The 22206-nt window shown below is 41.2% G+C and overlaps 1 pseudogene across 1 annotated transcript in view; it reads right to left on the bottom strand.

The window, feature by feature from the left end:
- Dcdc1-ps1 (doublecortin domain containing 1, pseudogene 1) overlaps window positions 1-22206 on the bottom strand; it is a 411937-nt pseudogene that overhangs the window by 15234 nt on the left and 374497 nt on the right. Inside the window, 8 exon segments of the transcript NR_175340.2 lie at window positions 388-564; window positions 1794-1930; window positions 7770-7871; window positions 8588-8719; window positions 14427-14628; window positions 16571-16774; window positions 18521-18703; window positions 21055-21222. The product of NR_175340.2 is annotated as a doublecortin domain containing 1, pseudogene 1 (transcript).

The raw sequence follows: 22206 nt of genomic DNA, 5'->3' as shown, positions 1-22206 counted from the left end.
CTATTGTAGCTCAAGATAACCCTTAGCTCCTCATCTTCCTGCCTCCACCTCTCAAGTGCTGGGATTCAAAGCTTGGGATACTACACCTTCTCTTAAGTGATTTAAATTATAGTCTTGGTCTGGAGTGCATGCAATTGGCATCGTTCTCTTCTGGTCATTTGCAATATTTGAATTTGCACATGCCGTCAGTTAGCCTTAGACTTCTCATGTTCACACATGTATGCTCGTTTAATAATTTGATCAGCCTTGTGTGGAAAGTATGATTCCCACCGGACAAATGAGAAAATGAGGTTCAGAAAAGTTCATTAACTTGTCTGATCTACCAATCTCGAGATGTCAAAGCCGATGTCTGATTCCAGGCCTACTTGCTATTCACATTAGATTTACCTCTGGAAAAGCACTGGCACAGACATACGTGCCATCCTCGGGTCTGCCTCCATTCTGGTAAGCCCACACTCGTTTCACTCGGGGAGCCTGGTACAGGCTGTGCTGACTCTCTGCTGCACGTTGAGCTTCCGTCAGAGAGCGCCTGGACTGTAGTTCTTGGCCTTCAGAAAGGTGTGCCTGTCAAGGAGAGTCCGGAGAATGCAGCTTGGGGAGAACAGTCTGGTATGCATAAGGAACATGATGGAAAACAGAAATGCCTTGCAATCACAATTTATACTGAATAATTCTTGTAAGCCCAGGCCTCTTCTGCTATACCCTTGGGTGGATTCCCCTTGCTTCCATGAAGCACTAAAGGCGTCAACAGCTATTGGGGTAATAACATGGATAGATTCACGTTGACAAAGCACTTAACTCATTTGCAGCACTGAGAGCATTGTTTCAGGTTGAGTGTGGTGTTTGTTCCTCCTACAGGAGACGTCTTTGCAACTAACAAGTGAGCTTTTGATTTAGAACCAGCGCTCCATTTCTGTTAGCTAAGTGATGCTTAGGGGACTGTGTGTATCAAGTCCTAGCTCACAAGTTTAAGAAATGCAGCTGCCACCCTTTTGCTTTGCCAAGTCCCTGCCTGGCAGCTCCTAACACTACCTCAAGCATATCCTAGCTCAATGCTTGGTTACTTGCTCCCTGACTACGGATTTATCCTTCTTTGCTTGGCTAAGTATCAGGTCTCTAACAATGATAAGTTCTTCATGCCAGGCACCTGGATTTAGACACACACTTGAACTTGGCATTGAACGCATGTCACGAGTTTGAGAAGCCCTATTAAAATAGTAACATATAGCTTGATTTTTTAAAAAAAACCCACAAAGCATACAGGTTCCCCCGCCCCCAAGTCTCTATCACTAGTCCTGTCTCAACAGCTGACCTTTCTTTCTCTTTTCAACTTTTTATGCTTGGCAATCTTGACTGATTAACCAATTGGCTGGAACCCCTCTTTCGACTTCTTCCTTCTGAATGTCTCCATTGTAATCAGTCTTGTGGTCCTTGCTCTTTTTTACATACTGTGTCACACCCTCAGGAATCATGACTGATGAAGCCATAAGGTTCAACTTGACTACACTTAGTGTAATTACCTTTGTATGTATCCACTGGGCCTTTTCCTTGTCTTTGCTAAGGTCATAATTTCTGGTCTCCATTCAAACAAAACAGACTGTCATGTGAGCTGGCTGTCTCCAGGATACCTACTCTCCAAATGCCAACTCAGTGCTCGGCATATGCTTATGGTGGTCATAGCTGCTCAGTTGCCGAGAGCATATTAATAGCATGAATTAAAAATCCAGCACGATGCTTTCACATGCTGCTAAAAGGGGCAGGGTCTTTAATGTCTTGGATCCCCAGGAATGTACCTCTGTCTGTCTTATCAGTTCCACGAGCTTTGTTTCCTCTTGAGTCTGCTCAGTCCAGCCTCCTTCAACTACTACTGGCTGCAGAGGGCTTCCGGTGGGGACCATCACGGCTGGCTGACAGGCTGCTACTCGCCGCCCTGGAAAGAAGTCCCGAGAGATGCTTATTTTGAGTCTAGGCTTTCAGTTTTCAGAGTAATCGGGGTTGACTTTCTATGCATAAATATCTCACCCACGATCAGGAACACAGGCTAAAATACTAAATCTCTCCTAGAAGTCAAGCTGCCTAAAGGTGATAATATTTAACAATATTCAAGCGTGGGTCTTTAAGTGGCCAGGACTTCACAGACAGAAAAGGAAGGCAGCGTGCTGACTTCCACCTGGTCCTCGCACAGCATCTGCGATCTGCTTCAGCAGTAATTCAGTCAAATAGAATTCATGACCTTACTTAGTTCCCATCATATCTCCCAGTCTCGGAACATATGTTTTGTTCTTTGCACTAATAACAAGCCTTCCCCCACAATTAGCCTCACAGCCTGGGGATTAAGTATTTCTAAAATAATATTAACAGAAGAGCTGGGAGCCCCCCCCTTTTTTTCTATCTAATAATACCCCATGAGCATAGTTCGCTTCTGATGCCTCTGCTGAGTCCTTTTGCAGTTTAAAAGGCTGGAGTAAGAGAAACTATTTATTGGAACACTGTATTCTGAGGAACTGCAGGCATAATTTATTAAGTGTTATGACTCAAACCTTTATATTCCTTCAACTTTGAATCCTTGTAAAGTATTCTCAGAATCATGTGTACATGATACTGTTTTCTCTTTCTGAGCTGGAGGTCCATTCAGCACTGAATCTCCTACTGTTCTCTAAACTTCCGAAGCACACAGCCCTGTTTTGTGTTGTGTATTTTGAGCTATATGCTTCAGTCAGTCTTTGCTTCAAACTTAGGAAGGCAAATGGCAAGAAAACAATTATCCTACAAACGGTGGCTGTGCAGGTCAGTATATAAAGAATAGAACCCGAAGCTTCCATGAAAGATGAGGCAGAAGAATGGCTAGTTTGAAGCCTATCTGAGTGGACGCAAGGCTAGCCAGAGCATCTTTAGCAAGCCTCCATCTGAAAGTTTCCAAATTTAAATTAAAAAGGATTGAGGGCACAGCCCACTGTTGGTACACTCACTGCGCACACTCAAGGCTAGGGGTTTGATTCCCAACATTTAAAAGACAAACTGAGAGAGGGGAAACTGGCAGGAGGTGCTGGCCAGAGATGCGACAAGAGGCTGTGAGGAGGCCACAGTCAGGGGGATAAATGAGAGCTATCAGATGAAGTGCAGTCTAAACTTTGTTGCCAAGACCATGTTGGTTTGAAGATTCTCTCATGGTGGCTACCAAACATAACTCTAAAAATAATTCAGGATTGATAGAGTTGGTAAGCGCAGCTGAAGTTTATGAGAAGATCCAGCAATAAAAATAAGCTTCTACAACAGAGTCTCTGGGAAACCGGAGCACACCATGCCCACTAACATCTCACGTGCCATCTAGGAATGTAGAAAAGCATGCCTGGGTCAATCGTTCAGTAAGTGACAATGACAGCATCACTAGGTGAAGTGCCGTGGACCACTGTAGCCTTGCTCAACACAACCCATAAAAAAACTAGCCCATTTTATTCACTCTGTGCAGACAATATTAACTTGTGAAACACATATTACCCCAGCAAATATCATATTTAGAATGCACCTTAGACATTCAAATTCTGTTCAGATAAACAGAGTTCAGCAATAACACATCACTTACACAGCTGAGGGCCAGAAGCTGAAAACAGGAACCGGGAAAATAGATTATTTGGCATTTCTTTCTTTCTGTCACCTTGCTTCTAGAGGTCCTCAGCAAACAAATGCATTTGCAGCGCAATGTTCATGAAAATGCACACAAGGTTTTATCCAGAGGAAAGGCTTTCATAATATGTCATAATTTACATATGTAAGCATAACAAACTGAAACCAAGCAAAGGGGTTGTGTGTGAAAGACTCATTTTCTCATTCTAGTTCCCATATATTCTGCTTCATTTTACATGTTATGGGGATCCCATGCGTTTGCTGTTGGAGCCATGCCTCTTCTCTGTTCCCAATATTCCATATCAAGTGAGTGGAGCCCTGCTGACAGCAGACAGTTTCTCCTATTGGAAGTTGGTCAAAACAAGCTGAGGACTCCTATTCCAGCCTCAGTCTCCTCTTCCAGGCTAGCTGGAGAGCATGAGTGCTTTGCTGTTGTTTCATGTTGCCTTGTTCATCACTTCCCCTCATTCCACTCCCTTACTCGGACACCCACCTTTTGCAGTATGTGTGTATGGGGAGGGATTCTGAGTAGCACAGCTACCTACCTGGGTCATGTGTAGCAAGGGTGATACTTTGGTCTGATTTGTACTACTGAGCTTAATTAGTCTCAAAAAGTCAAGTCAGGAAATATACTGTCTCCTCAAGGACCCAGGTACCAATATTTATTATCTATTGTGAGTTAACCACATAATAGCTATTCGATATTAGCTACATAAACACAAAATGGTTACAAAATACTTACTATTATTAATAGCACTGATCATGCTTACGAATGAAATACAGTCAGGTTAATGCACTGTTTTTTACCATGGTACATTCTGCAATGACCAATGGCTGTAATAATGGGGAATAGTCAGCTCAGCAACTGTTTGCATCCTGCATTGTTCCTCTCTCAGGTAACCTGAAGACGTATAGAAGTAAGCAGAGGTCCGTGCCTATAATCTCAGAATTTAGGAGGCAAGGGATCATGATTTAGACTATCCTCTGTCTCTGTCTCTCTGTGTTTGCAAGTGTGTCTGTTTGTGTGTATGAGAAAGAGAGGGGGGATGATGGGTGAAAAAGAGAGAGAGAGAGAGAGAGAGAGAGAGAGAGAGAGAGAGAGGCAGAGACACAGAGAGAGAGAGGCAGAGACAGAGAGAGAGAGAGGCAGAGAGAGAGAGAGGAGCAGAGAGGGAGAGAGAGGAGGGGGGCAGGGGAGGGGAGAGAGGGAGGGAGAGAGGGAGGAGGGAGAGAGGGAGGGAAGGAGGGAGCATAGAAGAAAACCCTAATAAATAGGAATTACAGTTACCTGAGCTAAGACTTGGCTCTTATTTATTCTAATAATCTCCACAACTAGTATAGGGCTTTCATCAGAGTAAGACATATAACTATGTGTTAACTTATGTGTAAAAGCAACACACACACACACAAACACACACACTCACAAACACACACACACACTCACATACACATTCCAATTTTTAGTTGGAGACAGGAGTTAGCATTGAATCTGAAGAGAAAATACATCTGCTGGTAACTCCACAATGGCCATTCACTAACCAAATATAGACTACATCAGTGTTGGTGCTATTGATGGTACCAAGCTACATTTAAATGTCTTTTTGCAAATTATAGCAAAAGTTGAAGATATAATGTAAAACCAAGATTCAGCAGAAGCAATTCTGCCAGATGCTGTTTTCAGTTTGTTGCTTTCAACTGATTTAAGTCAATAAAGAAATGAAGCTTGGAAAATTCCCTGAAGTGAATATATTGAAATTCCATTCATTTTTCCCCCTTCAATCATTTTACAACTAGTCAGGAACATATTAGAATGGTGTAACATTTCTCACCTAAAGGGGACAGTCCCATGCACAAGTAACTAAAATAATATCTTGAGGGTTATAGGGGGAAGGCGGGGGAGAGTTCAAGATGTAACAAATTGCTTTATCCCAGGAGTAGAATATGTGGGGAGGGGAAACCCCTGAGAAAGGGCAAGCAGTAATAACAATGAGGGAGAATCTGAGAGGGTAAGAGAGAGAAAGCCTGGGAGTAGGAGTGAAACTTTCTCACGAGCCCAGACATTTTAAAGCATATGATAAGCCTAGGGTTCTAAAAGAAAATTCAGAAGGGTGTGTCAAGCATGGAGACAGAAGAGCTTACAGGAAGGGAGAGCATGAAAGTCTGTATTGAGAAGCATCAGCCTTATTACTAAGGATGCTAGGGAACCTCAGCAGATCTTATATCTGAGCTACATTCACACCTTTGTGTTTGGACAGAATCTATTCAGTTCCAGAGTCTCACCCTTGCTCACATTACCTGAGTACTGAGATGGTGGGTCCACTGTTGACCCACCATAATCTTAGTTACCTTTGAGGATTGTATGTGTAGCTGTAATCCAGACTTATTGGTGGCTGTCAGAGTGCCCCCTACAGGCAAACTCTGACTTTATTATAATCCCACCTGCATGCTGCAAGACACCCTTCTCGTGCCAGTACAGTTGATAGCTGCTATAGTGACAACCTGAAGGAATCATAGGAGGCGAATTGAGAAGTGGTGCCTGAGTTCCAGGAAGTGTTTGCCCATTCCCCCAAAAGATATGGCTATTTCCCATTGGTAATAGTCCCATAGTCCATACCCAATCAATAGATGATATGCTTGAATTTGAATAAAGACAATGGAGACTCTTGTAGTTAAATTCTCTGATGCTAACTAGATAAAACACCAACCAGAAGCACTTGGAGAGGAGAGGGGTTATATGACTTGTAGGTTATTGTCTTATCATAGGGAGAAATCAGGGCAGGAACTCAAGGCAGAAGCTGAAGCAGTGACCACAGAGAAATGCTGCTTGTTGGCTTGCTTCCCCTGGCTTGTTCAGTTTGCTTTATTATAAAATCCAGGTACACCTGCCCAGAAGTGACACAGTCCAAATTGGGCCAGGCCATCTTGTATCACCCTAATCAGGGAAGTGCCCCAAGACACAGGCCAACCGGATGGAAACAATCCTCCATTGAGATTCCCTCTTCCTCTACTTTTTGTCAAGTTGGCAAACACTAAGTAGCACAGACTTAAGGAAATTGGAATCCATTGGAGATCCATGAAAAAGGTAACAGGACTTTCTAAAGACTGGCTTGAGGAATGAAAGGGGCGTGATAACAAGAATTACTTGCAGGTTCCTGTGAGAGAATGCCTGGATGGATAGTGGAGATAGACTTTATCTCCACAGATAGAGGAGAAATGAATGAATTGGCATCAGAGTGACATGACAGCTCTAGTTTGGACTTGTCTCTAGCACACCCAAGTTACAATGTTTAGTAGTATGGGGAGCAGATGTTTGGAGTAGTCTTTCTCTCACAGCTGGAGTCAGTACTTGGGATAACAATGGACACGGAATGGACAAGGAATGGACATAGTCTGTTTCACAGCCAGAGTTGCCTTTTACATTGAGAACTGTGTGTGCTGTGGTTGAAAGAAGGTTCATAGACTTCAGACAAAAGATGGCGTTTATAATCCAAAGGCAAAATTCAGAGACACCAATGACAAAGATTGGAATGCGTTCTTTCCTCAACTCGAGTCCACAGGTCAGCAATGCTCTCCAAGCAATCACCTGCAACTCGAATGCTTGGAACAGTATACAGTCAGGAAGCTACGTTTCTTTGAGAATGGTGCAAAGGACACACAATACCCACTGTTTGCTTTCATTATGAAAATTGTACCTTATATTGCATTAAGAAAGTCCTTGGCTCACTGACCTTGACCTTGAAGACTTTAGTACTGCTCTGTCCTAATTGCTGAAATGAAAAGTGTCCCATAAGTAAACTTTACTCCTCATCAATAAAATATCAAAAAATACCAAAAAGACTTTAAATTCACAGGTCCTGTTTTGTTTATTTCTAAGGTCTCTACTATGTCAGATAAAGGAATATTTCAAAATCAAGGAAGATAACATTCAAATTTTTAGTGTATGTATATATTGCTTTTAATATAAAATTTACAGATACAAAATTAGTACTGAATGGCTATGCTATTAGATTTTATACCTTGTTCAAACTTACATAGCATAATGTTTATGCAGCATGTACTGGCTACCTATTTTGGTATCAAGCAGTAGAAAATAATTGTTGATAGCTGCTGCCACATTTGGGATTAACCAAAATGACCAGACTGACCTTTCAACTGTCGCACCTTGTGTTTCATGGTGTCCAATTCAGCCAAACCTTTGGCCTTCTTCAGCCAGTTTTGTTTCTTTAATTTTTCTGATTTCCATGGAGCTACAATAAAAGATTAATGTTTTGCACTAATAGTGCTCTGTTATCAAAAGTAATTTATCATAGGCACCAATAACTTACAAAGAACTTTCTGCTCTAAGAGACAGATTGGATTAGAAAGATGTAATTAAAAGAGGTAAGGGCTGTTAAAAGAAACTTCATTTGAAAGATGAGAGGGCTTAGGGCATTTCTGTATGGAAAGAGGTGGTCCAGGAATGAGATCAAAACTACTTTATTGTATAGATTTACCATATTCAATAGCCATATTTCATTTCCTGCTTCCACCAACTGTTTGGCGGTGATGAAAGCCAGGCTTGGGACCATTCATTTTTTGAAACATCCACCTACTGCCTAAAGGGTGCAATTCTTAAAAATGAAAATGTGCGGACAGGTCGTCCTCCGTGTGAATTAAACTCATTTGTTATTTTCTAATGGATACCATTATTCTCTGCCTTATACACCAAGCATCTCTTTATCAACTAAATTAGACACTTTTCCGTGCAGAATGTTCCATTCCAGTAAGAGAAAAATAAGCAAGAGCGCAAATATATGCATACAGCTCCTTTTGCACATGTATTAATTGACCGATTGGCTCTCTGCATAAATACGATATTATTATGGTGACATTATACACACTTAATTCATTTTTTCATGACATAAAATATATTTCTCCCTCTCTTTACCCACTGTCTACAAGGAAGCAAAACCTAACACCTTACCATTTAGAGGCAGAAACGGCTCACCACAAGACACCCACACAGCAACAGGGCTTCTGAGGACATGAGCAAGCAGGGACTTATCTATGCCCTCCACAAAATCCAATCTGCTCTCCGTTCTCCTTCCTGAGCTTTCTGGGAAACAAGGGACACATTTAACTCTTGTCAGTTAATACTGAATGAACATGTTTTATAAATTAGTTTTTTTCATAATTATTACCCAAACTGGAGCCAACACATACATTTATTTAGTCAGAAACTTCATAGACAAAGAATTGAATATGCCCTCAAATACTTTAAAATGAAATAATTCTTTCTTTTATTAAGTATTTTATTTATTTACATTCTAAATGCTGTCTCCCTTCCCAGTTCTCCCTCCATGAGCCCCCTATTCCATCAATCCTCCCCTTTGCCTCTGAGAGAGTGCTCCCCCCCCACACTCCCACCTCATCCCTCTAGCATCCCCCTTCTCTGGGCGTCAAGCTCCCACAGAACCAACTATATCTCTCCAACTGAGGCCAGATAAGACAGTACTTTGCTCCATATGTAGCAGGGTTCAGGACCGACCCCTGTATGCTCTTCGGTTGGTGGCTTAGTCCCTGGGAGCTCTAAGGGGTCTGGATAGCTAATACTGTTGTTCTTCCTATGGGGTTGCAGTCCCTTGCTCAGCTCCTTCATTCATTCCCCTAACTCTTCCATTGGGGTCCGCAATCTCAGTCCAATGGTTGGCTGTAAGTATCTCCATCTGTCTCAGTCAGGTGCTGGTAGAGCCTCTCAGAGGACAGCCATTCTAAGCTCCTGTCTGCAGGATTAGCAATAATGACAGTGTTTGGTGCTTACTCATGGGATGGATCCCAAGGTGGAGCAGCCTCTGGATGACCTTTCCTTTAGTCTCCACTCCATTTTTGTCTCTGCACCTTCTTTAGACAGGTAAAAATTCTGGGTAAACAATTTTGAGACGGGTGGGTGGCCCCATCCCTAAACTGGAGACCATGTCTACCTACTGGAGGTGGTCCCTTCAGAAATAACTCTTTGAAAAGTGACTAAAATATGTGAGGCTTAGTGACATAGCTAGGCTGAGGCAGAGGTAGGTGATTTTAGCATCTGTATTGTTTCTGCTTCCTGCCCAGGAAGCACTCTGCTGTATCTCAGCAGCAATTCATTTAAAGGTCTTCTGGAGAAATTAATGGCATAATATGAACACTCAGCTCCATACAGGAGCAGTCCATGAATGACCCTGTCTCGCTCAATGATATGTTCTGAAATACAGAAGAGGGAAAGATGCCATTAAAAAGACAATCAAAACAACCCTTGAGATACCGCCTCATAGCAGGCAGAATGGCTAAGATCAGAAACTCAGGTGACCGCAGAGGCTGGTGAGGATGTGGAGAAATATGAACACTCCTCCATTGTTGGTGGGATTGCAGACTGGTACAACCACTCTGGAAACCAGTCTGGCAGTTCCTCAGAAAATTGGCCATAGTACCACCTGAGAACCCAGTTATACCACTCCTGGGCATATACCCAAAAGATGCTCCAACACATGCTCCACTGTGTTCATAGCAGCCTTATTTATAATAGCCAGAAGCTGGAAAGAACCCAGATGTCCTTAACAGAGGAATGGATACAGAAAATGTGGTACGTTTACATAATGGAGTACTACTTGGCTATTAAAAATGACTACATGAAATTCTTAAGCAAATGGATGGAACTAGAAAATATCATTCTGAGTGAAGTAACCCAGTCACAAAAGAACACATATGGTATTTACTCACTGATAAGTGATATTAGCCCAAAAGCTTGGAATACCCAAGAAACAATTCACAGACCATATGAAGCTCAAGAAGGAAGACCAAAATGTGGAAGCTTCAGTCCTTCTAAAAAGGGAGAACAAAATACTCATCATTTGTCTCTGAAAAACAGAAAGGGTGTTGGGAAACCTCTTTGGGGAAGACCATGCCGCCTTGGTATTCAAGCATCCTTAGAGATACGCTGCATTGTTTTTTAAAAAAATGGCTCCTCCCTCTTCCTTACCAGTGCTCTATGTTGTTTTTAAACTAGGAGGCTGCAGGGAGTCTTGGTGGTCTGTTAGAGACCTGGCCTCACAGGCTCTCCAGCTGTTAAGGAATACATCTGGAAAACTGACCATGTAGGGAAGGAGGCAGCAGGAAGGTTAGAGCTCAGATGTCTTGCAAGGGTTAGGTAACAACACTAAAGAAAAGGTCATCCAGAGACTGCCTACCTGGGAATCCATTCCATATGCAGCCAACAAACCCAGTCACTATTGCTGATGCCAAGAACCACTTGCTGACAGGAGCCAGATATGGGTGTCTCCTGAGAGGCTCTGCCAGAGCCCTACTGATACAGATGAGGATGCTTGCAGCTAACCACTGGATTGAGCACAGGGACCCCAATGGAGGAGTTAGAGAAAAGACTGAAGGAGCTGAAGGGCTTTGCAACACCATGGGAAGAACAACAGTGTCAACCAACCAGACCACACCATAGCTCCCAGGGACTAAACCACCAACCAATGAGTACCCATGTAGGGACCCATGACTCTAGCCACATATGTAGCAGAGAATGGCTTTGTCCAGCATCAATAGGAGGAAAAGCCCTTGATCCTGTGAAGGCTCATTTCTCTTCATGGCATGTAAGGTAATGCCATGGTGTTGAAGTTGGAGTTGGTGGGTAGGGGTGGGAGCACCCTCATAGAAACAGGGAGGAAGGGGAGTGGGTATGGGAGAGAGGAGAAAGGGATAACATTTGAAATGCAAATACATAAAATATCCAAGAAAAATAAAATTAAAAAAAACTGGTACCCTGAAAAAAATAAAGACACTCTTCTGATGAGAGGCATTACTCTGTCCTTCCAAAAAGATTTAAAAGCAGAATTTGGAAGAAGCATGTCTGAGATGAAGATCCTGTAAAGACTAAGATGAGGCAGAGCTGTGTGCTTAAAAAAAATCATCCAGGCATTTAGGGTTCAAATTATTGTTTCTTAAAACACATGGAGAAGACCAAATATTATAATATACACAATTATGATAAACAAAAGTCATGAATGTTTGAAAGGTACCACCAGCTAAGAACTGGTCTAATATATGTTTATATTCATAAGGACAAAATACCAATTAAATGTAAATTATATTAAACATTCATTCAAGTAAATATATCTATAAACATTCATATATGTGCATACTTATACATTTGTGTTTTGAATGTGTCCACTTTTAAATTCAAGGAGAGGAAATTAATGGTCAACACAATGTTTAGGACTTAGGCATTTATTCATTTATATGGTTTATGCAAGTGCTTAGTTTTGATTACCTGTGTAGATACATTGCTGCCTAGGGTTGGTTTGGGGATGCCATCTTTTGTCATTCCCCATCTTAATTTTGAAACAAAATCTTACACTGAACTTGAGGATTGCCCTTTCAGTTTTGCTGGCTGGCTGGTGAGACCCCACAGTTTACCTGTCTTCACCACCCAGCCCTTCGGTTACACGTATGTGCCACCCTGCCTAGCTGTCATACATGGGTGCTGGGGGTCCAAATTCAAGTTTTTATGCTTGCACAGAGCATTTTACGCACTAAGCCATTTCTCCAGCCCCGAGGTAGGGTTTTTAGAAACATATTTTTTCTTTCTTTTGTTTTTTAAATGAGAGCTCCTTTTCTTGTGACTGAGATTAAGGCCCCTCTAAAGGAGACTTCACACAGCAATGTGCCTATTCTATGTGACAGCCTAGCATGTTGTCCCTCTGGAAGATGCAGATCCTGATCTTACAAGTCAACCAAAGCTGTGAATGCCTTGATTTGAACTTCCACCTCTCTGTGAAAAACACATTTTAATTTCAGATCTACCCAGTCTATTAGAAAAGGAAACTCTCAGAATTGTACAAAGAAACAACACTAGGAAATCTGCAGGTAATTTACTTCAGCAAAAGGGTTCAAGCTGACCAGAGTTTTGTGAACAAGCACTCAGGGGGAAGGGGACTTGATTTTTATTCTGATGTAGGTGATGACTCTGTCTTGCCCCATGGATGAGAACTAGACCTCACAGCCTGTCTGATTCATAGCTGGTGCAAAAAAAAAAAAAAAAAAAGAAAAAAAAGGGCAAACAGACACATATTAAGACTTCACAAAATAAGGGAGATTTATGGATGATTAGCAGGTTGCCCATCTATGGTAGAACAAAATATTTCTCACAGTGTAGTGTTTTTATTCTAATAGAATAAAAAGAAAGGAAACAAAAATCTCGAGCAGATACATTCCATAATGAGCTAAAACTTTTGAGAAGAAACTGTGTTTGCAGAAGTGGACCAACTAGAATTTCAGTACTGTGAAGAGATTGTTGCAAGCCTAGAGGATAATTACCTTATGTTGGGCCAGTTCTAACCCTCAGGACAACCATCCCTCACATAGCTCTGTGTCTGAACTGGCATCCTGTAACCAGTAGGTAAAACATTTTAAAACCTATTAACAGACCGAGACCACTAGCTTCCACCCATCCAAAGCCTAAGAATGTCATCAGATAGCATCCTGGGCCTACTTATAAAAGATTCCCTATATTTCACCTGCCTCTCTCGTCAATGTATTTGTAATTTGCATTGATTTATGACTTTGTTTTGTGAAACTATAAAACTGCTTCCATCTTGGAACAAGGAGTTTGGGGTAAACCAGAGGTTTGGGGTAACCCAGGTCTGTGTTCTCTAGCTATGGTTACTCAAAATGGCTTCAGAATCAACTATCTCTTATTCTCAAATTTTCTATGGTTTTCGTATCAACACTATATTCACTTGCTTCTCATGAAAATTCTGTAAAGAAAGTGATTTCTAGTATACCCAGTTACAATTGAGAGATCTGAGGCACAGATGGGTTCTAGAATTTGGCCAGTGTTACTCAGCTGCAACTGGGAAATCTGCGATTCTGACTGGAATTCTGACTCTGAACTGTGGCACTATTAGGAGGTATAGTCTTGTTGGAGGAAGTGTGTCCTTGTAGGGGCGGCCTTTGGACTAAGATGTAGAACTTCCAGCTCCTCTGTCACCATGCCTGTCATGTTCTCACCATGATGATACTAGACTGAACCTCAGAACTAGCAAGCCAGCCCCCATTAAATGTCCTTTATAAGAGTTGCCTTGGTCATGGTATCTGTTCTCAGAAATGGAAACCCCAACTAAGAAACAAACTGAAGCTGGCATTCAGGACAGGAGTAGGAAATCTCATAGTGAGAGCATGCTGCTGTATCACAACTGGCAACATTGTCTTGTTTTATGAAGCACTGTTCATGGTGCAGTCCCCTCCCTTAAAGTGTAGATAGTGTGGGGCATAGAAAGACGTGGGTGGACAATTACGATGTGATGTTCTAAGAGAGGGCATTAGCTTGAGCTTCCGGGGCTTCACAGAAGCAATGGGAGCAGCAAAGTCAGGGAGGGAAAGCAGGGGGTAGGAAAAATGAAGCCAGCAAGCCCTTCCCTTCAGCAGTAGAAAGAGATCCACACCCATCTAGGAGCAGTTTCTTCAGTGCTTCAGCCGGTTTGGGTTCTGAGTTTTAGAACAAAAAGTGTCAGTGCTTCACAAAGCAGTTAAATTTCCTACTGTTATTAATCTTATGAATCAATTTATCATTCCAGTTCTAAGACTGGAATATCTATTTTCCATTTTACTTATTCAGAAAGATAAGGACGCCGTGAAAATCTCCTTGATATAACTCTGGTAACCATTTACCCAAGATGCTGGCTGTAATTTTGAAATTCTTGCTGGGGTGACTAAATAGATCACATTTAACCTTTTCGTAATGGAGCGTAGATAAAACCAGCTGATGTCTGTAGACATTAACCAACCTTCTGTATTTTGAACAGCTATGTCTTCTGTCCCAACAGACTCCGTGCTTTTCTCTTGCCCGCTAGGGTCTCTCTGGGTAAGTTTTTCTCTTATAGCCCACAGAACCAAGCCATGCAAGGTGAGGATGGTAGTTCCATCTCTGGTGTAGATTTTGGAAGCCGATCTGGTGAGCTGAAGTCGTTCTGTGCACTCTGCAAGAAGCTATACAGCACACGTGTGAAGAGCTGGTAGGAGGAGCTAGGAGAAAGGAGGAGCTAGAGCTGTGGCTCGGTGCTTAGGAGCTCTCGCTGCTGTCGAGAGAACCCAGGTTCTGTTCCCAGCATCCACAAGATGCCTTACAACTGCAGCTAACTCTGTTTCCAGGGGATCCTGTGCCCTCTCGTGCCCTCTGAAGGGACCATGCATGCATGAACTGCACTTACATGCAGGTAGAACACACAAAAATAAAAATAAATATATATTAAAAACACTAACCAGAAATAATGATGACAATTGAAGTCATAACACGGTGTTTGCCATTGTAGAAATCTGAGAAAATCCTTTATTTTGAGACCACAGGTACTGAAGAACTACTGACGTTGACTTTTGATTACTTTTTATGTCTTATTACCCTAATTTAACACGAGCTGGCTTTGAATTTCCCCAGCTCTAAAGCTAAAACCCAGCTGCTGACATATTTCTCTGCCAGAATATCTCATTCAAAGTCTGTAACTTAGAACTCTACTTTCATTTTGTCATATGATAAGATGAAAATTTAGTACTGCAAATTGGAGAATGGTTTTAAATGAGCAAATAGCTAATTTTCTAACCTATCACCTATTATCACCCATTAACCCATTTTGCAGATGGGAAAACAAATTATAAACCCTGCCTTGTGGGCCAACAAGATACTTCTGAGGGTTAAAATGTCTGCTACAAACCTGATGACCTAAATTTAATCTCTGGACCCATGTACTAGAAAGAGGGAATCATTTCCCTCACAATTACATTGTGAACGTGTGTATGCACACACACACACACACACACACACACACACACACACACACACACACACACAATATGTAAAAACCAAACAAGGCAAAAAGCAAAACTGACAGGGAGAGGGAGAGGGAGAAAGAGAGAGAGAGGGAAAGAGAGAGGGAGAGGGAACAAGCATGAGCGCACAGCTTCGCAACTTCAGGTAAATCTTGGTGTTAACTTCTGTCCTTTGCATTGCCCATTGAGCAAGAGTTTTTGTTTTGATTTATTTTTTGCATTTAATTATATTCATAATTATGCATCTCTGTGTGCACATGAGAGAAGATATCCCAGGAGAACAGTAGGTGTCAGGTCCTGGGGAGCTGGAGTTATTTACAGACTGTTGTGAGACACCAGAGGTGGCACGGGAGCTAAACTCCTGTCTTCTGCAAAGGATAGTATATACTCGCAATTGTTGAACCATCTCTCCAGATCTGAACAGTATCTTAATAAGAAAAGGGGCAATTGTTTTTAACCCCAGAGGTGATTGAACAGGAAGGGGGAGTGAGTTAGTAGGAAAATATTATATTGTATTTAATCTTGCCTATAAAATACATTATTAAAAGTATTGAGTGGGTTGCTGAGAAAGAATTATCACTTTGGGGCTCTCCTGTCTCTTATGACTACTCAACCTACAAAATGATGACAGTCTTGGGCAACTTGAGACTCCCCAACTTAAAAGTGAGGGAAACACCTTGTCAACCAGTACGTATGTGTTCAGAAGGCCCTAATGCTAAATGAAGTGGGTTTTGTTTCAGACCATTCAGGTGACACACAACTTGAAGTGCACAGAAAGCAAGGAGAAAAAAAGACATTCTGTCCATCATGGGGGTGAAGACGTCATGATCAATCACTTTTCTCTCTTCCTTTACATCTTTTCTTTGGGGCTAGTTGAAGATCACCTCATTGGTTTCTCACTGCTTCTAACCTCATATTCAGAGAAAAACAACCAGGAAGATTGCCCACAGGAAAATGGAGATCGTCGTCCTACCAGCTTAAACTTGTGGATGTAGGCAGGGGTGCCCCTTGCTCAGTTTTTGCTCAGTTTTGGAGCGATTCTCATGAGGACTTGCCTACTACCATTATCTCTAAGAAAAGACACAGGATTTCAGTGATAGCCACTTACCCCATGGAATGTTCCAGCCACAATCAACTTCCCATTCCGATATCCATTCCCATTTTTGTATGCGATGATTTTCACCGCCTTCTGGCACGAAGCTGCCACACCAACGTGAGATGCACTGCATGCTCGTGTCTTCATCCGTAAAGATGACAGACGCTTTTCATAATATCTTAGAGTGTCTTCAGCTTCGGAAGAAGATAAATCAGCCTGATTTGTTTAAAAAAGTGAATGTTAAGACTAAACATGGACTGACCCTGTACTCCGACCTCATAGGTAGCAATGAATATCCTAGTAAGAGCACCAGTGGAAGGGGAAGCCCTGGGTCCTGCTAAGACTGAACCCCCAGTGAACGTGATTGTTGGGGGGAGGGCGGGAATGGGGGGAGGATGGGGAGGGGAACACCCATAAAGAATGGGAGGGGGAGGGATTAGGGGGATGTTTGCCCGGAATCGGGAAAGGGAATAACATTCAAAATGTAAATAAGAAATACTCAAGTTAATTAAAAAAAAAAAAAAAAAGAAACAGCAGCTCTTGGGGAGGGGTTAGGGGGATGTTTGCCTGGAAACCGGGAAAGGTAATAACAATTGAAATGTAAATAAGAAATACCCAATTTAATAAAGATGGAGAAAAAATTAAAAAAAAAACAGAAAAAAAAGTGAATGTTGACATAAATCGTGGTATTTCCTCTTTGTTGTTTTGTCATGTTTCTACTCCCCATTTCAAGTCTGTATGGGTGAGCATGTGGGTGGCATCTACACTTGATAGTGCTTTATCATGTACTCTAGATTCTTGATGTGGAGGAGGAAGGGAGTTGGGTTAGAATACCTCAGTTTTCTTTCTGGTCCTCTCACTGACTTCTTAGCTCTTCGTCTGTCTTTCTGGCTTGCTTTGGTTTTCCTTAACTACTGCTGTATGTTTGTTTGGATTTGAGGTGGTCATAAGAGATGTGGAAGAAAGGAAATCAGGACGAAGAGAACCTAGGATTGAAGTAAGGGGATATAAACACTACAGACGCTTCCTTAATGAAAAGCTCTACAAGGGGGCTGTCTCTCAGTTGAAGATGACTGAGGGGGGCAAGGAAGGTGCAGAGCATCCCTTAGGAAGCTTTCTCTCACTACCCTGACCCAGGAGCCCAGACAGACAGGCACTAAGCTGCTATTACATAGATGAGTCCTTTTCAGTAACCAGAGCCAAAGCAGATACTGTGAGGCTTCCCCTGAGGACTGGTTCTTTTGTCTTGCTGGATTACTTACTACTTGGGTGGAGTTTACTGCAGCCTGTCACGGTCCACCTCTAGCGTAAATCAGAATTGGGGAAATGGGGGAGTGGGGTCTGGTGGGAGGCTGATCCACAAGGACACAGGCTGGTGGATCGCCCACATTATTCTGTTGTTTAAAACCCCCTCTCTTTACAACTTCTCAACAAGAAGGGAAGGATTTTCTCCTTTTCTTTTAGTGGTGCCATTTTAAGGTCACAGGAATGTGGCAGTGTTTGTCCCCTGCTCCTACGAGTTCTAAGTGGCATTAGACATGGATGCTTGAATTCTGCCACCCTGCCTGAACTGTTACAACAACATGTCAAATCCTCCCCCCCCCCCCGCACCCCCCCACATACACCCACATAAGCACTTCCCCATTGATGTAGGGCAAATGCTAATATGCTAAACAAAGGTTTGAGATTTTTCCCCCCTATTTAACAGCCACACAAAGAGGAGGGAAAGGTGTCTGTAGACTGCAGCAGAAGTGCCCAATTAACATCAAAGGATGGACAGAGCTATTAAAAGACAATGTAATTTAAATTGCAACGAGGAAACAGAAACAATGCTGGCGGATGGGAAGGTGCATCTGAGGGAGATGATGTAGATGAGTAGGGATGAACCTGAGTGGGGCATCCGAATGCATCCCAAGTTCCCAAATCACTGCTGTGTGGGCAGTGGCAGAGCTCAGAAGGTACCTTGGCAACACTGATGACCTTGAAAGGCCCTGGTAGCTCGAACTTCTGCTCCGAGCCTGAAACACAGAGGAATGAAGCCCTGGGAAGCAGCTCCTTCAGCTCCAGTTTTGCCCTCAGGGACCTTCCGCAAGCCAGGCAGAGCATGAGTTTTCTCTTTCCATCGGGTGAGATATAAGAGTATCCCTAGAACGGGAGGGAAGATGCTTCTACATGGGCGCTTGTGAACCTCAACAGAATTGTTACAGAACTCTTCACAGCGTAAGGAAAGCAATTTGTCATCCTCAAATGCTAAGTTGAAAACTATGACCCAAATGCACCATACTTCCTAATAATTAATCCTTTACATTTATTTATCGGTTCTGTATGCTAGGGGGTAGGGACACACATGAGTGGAGGTCAGAGGATACCTTGAAGGAGCTGGTTTTTTTTCTTCCATCACGTAGGTTCCAGGAATTGAACTCAGATCCTCAGGCTTGGCAGCAAATGCCCTTATCTGCTGAGATATCTTACCAGACCTAATAATTGAAATTAATTCTAAAATATTCTTTAACTTTGTAATGGATATTCAATACTGGGGACCCTAACTGCTGTACAGAATTAAGATTTCTTTGAAGAATGACCAATGCCATCCTCAGGGACAAGAAAAGTACGTATACTATGTTGTATATAAAGCACATTTTACTTTGCACAGAAAGTAAATCAATCCTGGAGTAAGGCATAATATCAAAAAGAGGCAAAGGCAAAATGAAGGTACCCAAAGTGGTCCAAAGAAGGGAAATTGGAAACTAGAAAGAATTTTAATTAAAAAAACTTGACTGTTTTTTAATATGTAAACTCCCGGGAGTTCATAATAAGGATACCAGTACAAACACCAGATAAAAAGGAGCAGGGGACCTTATTGAACATTATTGGAAATAAATTGTAGTTGGTAGACATTGACTTGAAAACTAATCGTTGTGGCTCTTAGCGTAGCAAATTATTTCTAAAGATGGGTCATAGCACTCTAATCCTGTTTTTGTGACCTTTTGACTGATGACATACCTTTTGACTCCTTTAGTCAAGAGGTATGGTGCTTTTCTCCTTATCTCCTCCCGTGATTGTGAGTAAGCTATGTTGCTGATATTGGCCAATGACAACAGAAGTAAGAGGCAAGCAGGTGCCTGAGAGAAGCTTGCACAGTGGAACCTGGGCTCTACAGCTAAAGTTGGAGCCCTGAGGCCACATTGGGAATTGGTTTGATTTAATCTTCTTGAAAGGTGAAACAGTTAAAGCTTGCCAACCACCATGCATGTGAGAGGCTACATCTTGGACTATATAGTCTTTATACCACCGGAAAACCCACAAGATGATTACAGACTCTTTAAAGGCCCTTGTCAAGACCAGCAGAGCTCAGTCCAAACTGCTATCTCACAATGGTGTATATCTGAGTTGATATATGTATTTTAGTTGTTTAACTTAGTTAACAGATAAACATAATTAAAAAAAAAGATTTAGACATTTTTTTGCCTTTCCTTTCAAACCATATTTTTGGCTAGTGAAATACGTATGTACATAGTGACATTATGTGCTGACTAAACTTTATCAAATTAATGTGGAGAAAACAGTATAATCAAATAAAATTGATTAATTTGAAGCAAAATGATAAGATTGGATGAATAGGCATTGAGGGATTTCCAAATACAGGGTCAATCTACCAAAATCATCATTAAAAACAGGGCGGCTAGGTATGGTCTCCAGAGACCTAAATATATGAAACATAGAGGGAAGCCCATGGAGGTTCTGGAGAAAGTGCTGAGCCTACGTCTAATGACAACACTAGTGTGCACCTCATTTATAGAATTCACAGGAAAAAGAATGCACAAGAAAGCAAATGCAAAGGCGGACCTACTGTCTATGTACCAGGTTATGACCAAGATCCACCCAAGGGCCTCCTTTGATTCTTCACTCAAGTTCACAGACAGTAAATTGAGCTTTTAGGACAACCCAGGAAATTTGGTCAAAAGTAGTTTGCTATATTGTCCAAATATTATTGTTAATTTTGTTAATCATGACAATTGCACAATGATAATGTCAAAAATGTCCAAATTATAAAGTTGTATACTTACTTTAGAGGTAAAATAATATCATATGTGGGATTAGCAAAGTGACCAAATTTTGATGACAGCTTATTGTGTGTGGCAGGCAAATCGAGGTTCACTGCAGTAATGTCTAGTGTTCTATAATAAAACAAGGAGTTTTACACAGACTACTTTACTTTTCACAATTCTCTTTCACTCTTTCCTAATGAGGATCTCAGAGTATAAATGATTTCATCAAATATAGTCTCTGTGCCATGCATGGTGGTACACACCAAAATCCTACACGTGGGAAACTGAGGGAAGAGGATTACAAGTCAGAAGCCTCTGTAGCAAGACCCTGTTTGAAGCAATGTAGTGCTCAGTCTGAATGAACTTAAGCTTTCCTGTTGGGAAAAACTTCTTGTTTGTCAAATGAGCCCATTTTTCTTTCGTCTGTGGGAAGAGGGAACTACTTACAGGTTGGTCGATGTTTTCTTTAGTGACAGAGGACGTGCAAAGGCCAGAAGAATTAGCCGCGGTGATTTGCTTGTCCAGGGCCGTGCTGTGGAAGGCTGTGAATGCTCTCTCCTTTTCCATGTAATCCCACTTCTGATTGGCAGCCCCATTGCTGTATGGTTTATATTTCTAAAAACCAAACGACAGCAGCAAAATATGGACTCTTATGGGCAGGAGAGCTTATAAGATGGCATGGTGAACATTCGTTTTTATTGTATAAATTTAGAAAGTACAGCAATTACTCATAAATCACTGTACAGTGATAACTACTGACAAATTACTATAAATATTTTATAATTTTAAGCATATTATTTGATTTACAAAGCAGTAAAAATAATTTTGTAATTCTATCATTTTTGACTCAATATTATTTTGTGAATTCTTCTGACATTTTTAAAGGATATTAACCATTTCATCTTAGGGACATTATGCTTTCTAGTCCTCAATAGTAAAACCTGAAAGTTTTTTAAACATTCTCTATAATAAGTAAGACAACAGTTTATATATAAATATATATGTATATGTAAATATATTATGTATGCATACTATCATGCATATTTCTATATATACATATGTGCATGTATCCACATATAATAATATAAGAATATACAATAATTAACATATATACATATATCTATATAATAATACAAATATACATGTGTACTATGCATATTATATATAGGTATGTACATATATACTATGTGTATATTATTATATATGTAAATTCACAAAAATTTCTTTAGGAAAAATTTCTCGAAGGGCTATTAGGTCATTTAAAAGATGATTTTATTGACCAAGAAAGCATTTTTAGAAAGATTATTTGACTTTCTTCTTTCCCACAGTATGTGAATTTGTCTATTGCTTTTATGTTCCTGCCAAACATGCAGAGTATCTTCCCAAATACCAGATTATTAAATAAAAATCAGCAATTCGTTGACAATTTAATGTTTTTCATTGATATTCAAAGTCTTTTTTAACAACTCAGCTGAATATACAACAGAAACTGGATATATATTTTTTTAAGTCTATTGCTATTGAATGTAACTATTTTTATATAATTCGACCATTGTTGAGTTATCTCAAGTATAACCAAAAACCAGTTTCAATTTAACA

This window comes from Rattus norvegicus, chromosome 3 (assembly GCF_021556685.1).
Source record: "Rattus norvegicus strain SHRSP/BbbUtx chromosome 3, alternate assembly SHRSP_T2T, whole genome shotgun sequence".
NCBI classification, from domain to species: domain Eukaryota; kingdom Metazoa; phylum Chordata; class Mammalia; order Rodentia; family Muridae; genus Rattus; species Rattus norvegicus.
Note: the sequence above shows the minus strand (reverse complement) of the source record. Positions and strands in the feature narration are given on the sequence as shown.